General features: G+C 47.0%; 1 protein-coding gene across 1 annotated transcript in view; it reads left to right on the top strand.

Moving 5' to 3' along the window:
• The first annotated feature begins 5,520 nt into the window (after positions 1–5,520).
• gpx3 (glutathione peroxidase 3) overlaps positions 5,521–6,000 on the top strand; it is a 28,047-nt gene continuing 27,567 nt past the window's right edge. Inside the window, exon 1 of the mRNA XM_080201258.1 lies at positions 5,521–5,602. The gene's annotated coding sequence lies outside the window, so the exon portion shown is untranslated. The remainder of the gene's footprint in view (positions 5,603–6,000) is intronic.

Below are 6,000 nucleotides of genomic sequence, written 5' to 3'. Positions count from 1 at the left end.
TGTGGAAAATTGCCCAGGTATGTCTACAAAGATTCTAAGATACAAAGATTCGCATTCTAATCAGTAATCTCTAAACTGTCTGTGCTTTATATGCTCTGTCTGAGGCCAGAACTCTCCATTCACCTGATGAAGAGGGAAACCTCGAAAGCTTGTGAGTCTATTATCAAATAAATCGGTTGGACTAAAACCTGGTGTTGTCAGACTTTTTACTGTGTTTACGCCAGTCCAACGCCGGCATACCCACATCATGACAAAGATCAGGACAAATCCTGCCTTGGCAATTTTCACACCATCAGCCTTCTCTCGATCATCAGCAAAGTGATGGGAGATGTTGCTGACAGTGCTATCAAGCGGCAATAACCTGCTCACAACCGCTCAGTTTGAGTTCCGTCAGGGACACTCAGCTCCTGATCTTGGTCCTAAAAGGTTAACTGAGACAACATCAAATTCTTTATGAGTGATGGCAGTCACTAATTTTATGGTTGCATTCTGTGGCTGCATGTTTCTTGAACTAATGTCTGCATGATCAATGCCTTTTATGATTGTTTTAAAGATGTAAATAATGTAATCTCAATCGATCTGCAATGGTAAAGACAGTTGCAGAACAGAGACAGGAGAAAGGAGAGAAACTGCATGTCCCTGACAAGTACCCCATTTCTGCAGATGCAAGTTGTGATTGAACACTCTGACGGGTTTGAGTCTCTTCCTATATTCCTGAGATCTGCTAAAAGTTGAAAGCGTACCTGGCAGTTTGAGTCTTGTTTGTAAAATGTTGACTTTGGAAACTTTCTGAACATGTTTTCAAGGTCATGTTCTGTTGTTAGTGTGGACTTCACCCTATATTACAGACACAAATTACACTGAATGCTGAAATGCTCAGCTCACTTTGGTGATTATATACCAATGTATTGACCCAGAGACTTGATAGAGTCATACAGTGCAGGAAATGCCCTTCAGCCCATCGAGTCTTCCCTAACAATACCTACCACTAAAGTCACACTAATCCCATTTCCCAATTATCCCACATCCTTGAATGTTTTTTTTGTTCATTCATGGGATATGGACTTTGCTGGCTGGCTAGCATTTATTGCCCATCCCTAGTTACCCTTGAAGGGCAGTTCAGAGTCAATCACAATTGCTGTGGCTCTGGAGTCACATATAAGCCAGACCAGGTAAGGACGGCAGATTTCCTTCTCTAAAGAACATCAATGAACCAGATGGGTTTTTCTGACAATCAGCAATGATTTCACGGTCATCAGTTGATTCTTAATTCCAGATTTTTTTTATTGAATTCAAATTCCACCATCTGCCGTGGTGGGATTCGAAACAGGGTCCGCAGAACATTAGCTGAGTTTCTGGATTAATAGTCTGGTGATAATACCACCAGGCCATTGCCTCCCCTTATTATTGTTATGATAGTTCAAATGCTCATCCAAATACTTTTTAAGTATTAAGTTTTCCTGCCTCCACTGCCTTCCCAGGAAACCTTCTCATCACTTTGATGGTGATAGAAGTGTGGGAGGAATAGAGCTGTTCTGTCTCTTCCACGTTTGCTGCTCTAGCTTCTCCAGTCACAGATTCCCACCGTTCTGTTAGTGGGGCTGGTACTGCCAAAGCTACCCGCCACCACTCTCAAAATGGTAGAATTCTGCCCTATGATTGTAGGAGGGACACCAGCAGGAGGGAGAGAACCTGTGGGTGGAGACCAAGCTGCTCCCACTGCTGCCATACTGCAGACTTCCCACACCAGCTGAGGTTATTCATGAAGGCCCTGCCTTCTCAACCTTGCCCCTCGCCTGAGGTGTGGAGACCCTGGGGTTAAATCACCACCAGTCAACTCTCCCCCTCCAAGGGGAACGCAGCCTATGGTCATTTGGGACCGTGGCAACTTTGTTATTTTACTGGAGACTTTCAGCTGAGTCCTCACCAATCACCCTTGACTCTCTGCTGCAAATGAGTCCGATCCAATCAACATTCTCAAGGTGGCCGAAGAGAAGAAGCATAAAGGGAAAAGAAGGTCAGAAAAATCTCCGCCAGTGACGAGGCTGGGAGGAGGCTGAGGGAGACACCAATCAGCCTCACGGTAGCCTGGACCCGGCTGTCACCCATACAGACTGGGCTGGCGTTCCTGACTTTTCACAGTGACAACACCCGGATAGGTTTGCAGGATGCTGATTTGAAGGGAGTAGAGAAATGGGGGAAATTTGCTAAAGCATTTGTCCTTGGGAGGACTGGGAGCTCTCCTCTGGGCCCGATGTCCTCAAAGGAGTAGCAGGTTGATGAAAGGGTGCGGGGAAGAGGGTGGCGGCGGAGGTGGGGGGCAGGGGGGGTCGGTCTCCCATAAAGAAGCTTCCATCCAGTAAATCAGAGTGAAAGAGCCCTGTGAGCAGCTGGTCTGGAGAGGCTCAAACAGCTCCATGAATTTCCCATCCTCTGGCCTGTCCCCGGGTGTCTCTGGTACCTTGATATCGTTAGTTTCAATTTGGGCATTCCACATTAGAATCAGTTCCACATTTCCACGTCTGCCGTCGTTCAGGCAGCTTGGGGAAGGTTAATGGATTTGGTTATGAGCGTGGGCCATGCACATCAAGCAGCAGATTTGCCTTTTCCTTTTGTATTGAACTGCCTGGTTCCATTTTGTGCTGTGATGATTGTACCGAATGTAGAGGCTGGTTCTCCCGCACAATGTCCACGTTGTTATTCACTAATCAGCTCCTGCCACTTGAAGGCAGTGATTCTCTGAATGTGTGACAATGACCTTGATAGAAGCTAAACTAAAGGAAAACTAATTATTCCCTCCACTTGCAGTCTAATAGTTACATCCATTCAACACAGCGGAGATATAGTCTCATTCACTGGAAATCATAGAAAAGCTACAGTTACAAACCTCATTGTCACAAAAACATTTCAGACCCTGTCTTTGGCCACTGTCACCCCTGGGGTATTGGGGGGCGGAGGGGGTGGGGGGAATGGAGGGACTGGGGGGGGGGGGGATGGAAGGGGTGTGGGGAGATGGAGGAGGTGGGGAGATGGAGGAGGCATCGGGGGTTGGAAGGGGTGTGGGGCTTGGAGGAGGCATAGGGTTGGGGAGGATGGAGGTTGAATGGAGAATGGAGAGAGCATGGTGGGGTGTGGAGGTATGAAGAAGGCATGGGAGGTGCAGAGGGTATGTGGGGGTGGGAGGATACATGGGGTGATGAAATTACATAGGAAATGGGTATGGGGGTATGATGGGGTCACATTATGTTGGGGGCATAGGTGTATTAAGGAGATATTGAGGGGCAGAGTCATATGCATGGGGAGTGGGAGTCATATGAAATATAGAGGGAAGATGGGGTAGAATGGGGATGAAGGCTTGGGGGAATAACAGCCCTGTAGAGAACAGGGCCATTGTCCCAGTGAAGACAGGCGGCATTCTGACCTGCTACCCTTATTATGCAGCCACCTCTATTCACACCTCGGTTTGTTTGGGGAAGCGATGGGCCTCGGTCCTCTCCGACCGAACCTGCGAGATGGAAATCCGACGTGAATGTGCTGAATTCCAGGAGTGGGGAACTGGGGATGAGGAAATGGTCTGACTCACTCTTCCCAGTTTGAAGAGGAACTTCTGGTCCAAAGACCCTGGAATGATTTACAAACAAGCTGAATCACCAGTGGGGGAGTTAAAGGGTGGGATTTTCCAGCTGTGCTCGATCCAAGCCCGGAAAATCCCACCCAAGGTCAACAGACCTTTGCATGGGTTCGTATTCCGCCTGCTATGATCCCTGTGGTGGCAGGGGGATGGAAAAATTCCACCCAAAGTGTTGTTCTGGATGGAAGATTTAAAATAGGCACAGAAAATTCCTCATCTTGTGACCTTGACATCAATTTGCATTATAAATAATCTGTTCCTATCTCATTATAAACATCAACCAAATTATATTCAAAAATATAAAAGACAAAACAGCGAGAACACAGTAAAATAATTTCATGGAGGCATGAAAATTAAACTTTTACCTATCAATTAGACAAGTATCTCATTATTTGTTCAGCTGTGCTTCATGTTACTCAATTAAAATCATAGAATCCCTACAGTGCAGAAGGAGGCCATTCAGCCCATCGAGCCTGCACTGACCACACCCGATTGGAGCATTTGAGTAATCAATCCATAAACAACATTCTAATCCTAGTTCAGGTGATGACGACATGATTGAATCCAACATCAGGAAGGTTTTAAAACAATGTTCCACGTCTCAGCTTTGACTTAGCTTGATGAGCTGCTGAAATAATCAATTTACTGACAGAAACCAGGGGCCAGATTTTAAAGGGAGGGTTTGGGAACCTGGCAACTGGATGAATTCTGGGCCCTGATCATCATTCCCACCACCACCACCCCAACTCGCCCCCTTGCGTTGCTCTAGCAATGCTATGCTTCAATGTGAAATATGCTGATTGGACAGGAAGAGAGCCCAGCACTCAACTGGAGATGCCAAGTGCCTCCTGGAGGCCCAAGCTGACAGCAGCAAAGGCAGGCGGCAGCCATCTTGGGGACTGCTGCGGCCCTGCCAAGGAGAGCTTTCTCAGAAGATTAAGGAAATTTGGCATGTCAGCTACGACTCTCACCAACTTTTACAGATGCACCATAGAAAGCATTCTTTCTGGTTGTATCACAGCAGAGCAGGGCTCCTGCTCTGTCCAAGACCGCAAGGAACTACAAAAGGTGATGAATGTATCCCAATCCATCAGGCAAACCAGCCTCCCATCCATTAACTCTGTCTACACTTCCTGCTGCCTTGGCAAAGCAGCCAGCATAATTAAGGACCCCATGCACCCCAGACATTCTCTCTTCCATCTTCTTCCTTCAGGAAAAAGATACAAAAGTCTGAGGTCACGAACCAACCAACTCAAGAACAGCTTCTTCCTTGCTGCTGTCAGACTTTTGAATCGACTTACCTTGCATTAAATTGATCTTTTTCTACACCCTTGCTATGTCTGTAACACTACATTCTGCACTGTCTCCTTTCCTTCTCTATGAACAGTATGTTTTGCCTGGATAGAGCGTGAGAAACAATAGTTTTCACTGAATATTAGTACACGTGACAATAATAAATCAAATCAAATCAAAGGGACCAGGCATCTCCTGACAGGAGATAAAGTTGATGCTGAGGAGACCTCAGTCAATGGGCAGCATGCGACCCAGAACTAACTGACCCCTCAAATTTCACTAAAGTAACATAGATGGATGCTGTTGCCCCAGGGTGACCGTGGTAGCTGTGCACTAACACACTGTTTGGCTTCATCAGGAGAATAGATTGAAAATCCCATTCTTGACAGGGTCCTCAAGGGCTTTACTGGGCCATTGCCCACAGATGTCGGCCAGTGGTTCGGGAAGGTAGCTCACCCACCACATTCTGGCCTTACCAGTAAGCCGCATGTGAAAAAATATTAAAATAACAATTTCCTGGTTGAAAAGGATGTTCTGGTTCATATTCTAACACATACCCCTCTTCTGTCTCTACAGGTATCCTCCAGGAAGCTGTCAAGACCCACAGTGACAGAGCTACTCCAGAACCTCTCAGTTCCCTGGGTCACTGAGGTCTCTCAGCTCCAGGCTCCAGCAAAGGTAGATAGTGATAAAATTATTCTCTGAATTTGGGTGTCACTGGCAAGGCCAGTATTCGGTGCCCGTCCCTAATTGAGGAAGTGGTGGGAGCTGCCATTTTGAACCGCTGCAGTCAGTGTAGTGCAGGCGCGTCCACAGTGTCTTCAGGGAGATAGTTCCAGAATTTTGAACCAGCAACAGAGAAGGAATGGCGATAAAGTTCCAAGTCAGGACGGTGTGTGGGGAGCTTGCAGATGGTGGTGCTGCCATGTGTCCGCCACCCTTGTCCTTCTAGTTGGCTGAAGTCATAGTTTTGGGGGATTCATTCCGAGAAGTTTAAATTGCTTGTGGAGATAGAGCAGCAGCTGTAGGGCAGGTCATCAGCATGGAGGAAGGAGCAGTTACATTCAAGGAGCAGG

This window comes from Carcharhinus amblyrhynchos, chromosome 13 (genome assembly GCF_965287045.1).
Source record: "Carcharhinus amblyrhynchos chromosome 13, sCarAmb.v2.hapA, whole genome shotgun sequence".
Classification (NCBI taxonomy): domain Eukaryota; kingdom Metazoa; phylum Chordata; class Chondrichthyes; order Carcharhiniformes; family Carcharhinidae; genus Carcharhinus; species Carcharhinus amblyrhynchos.
The sequence above is the reverse complement of the archived record's forward strand: the minus strand, read 5'-3'. Positions and strand labels throughout refer to the sequence as shown.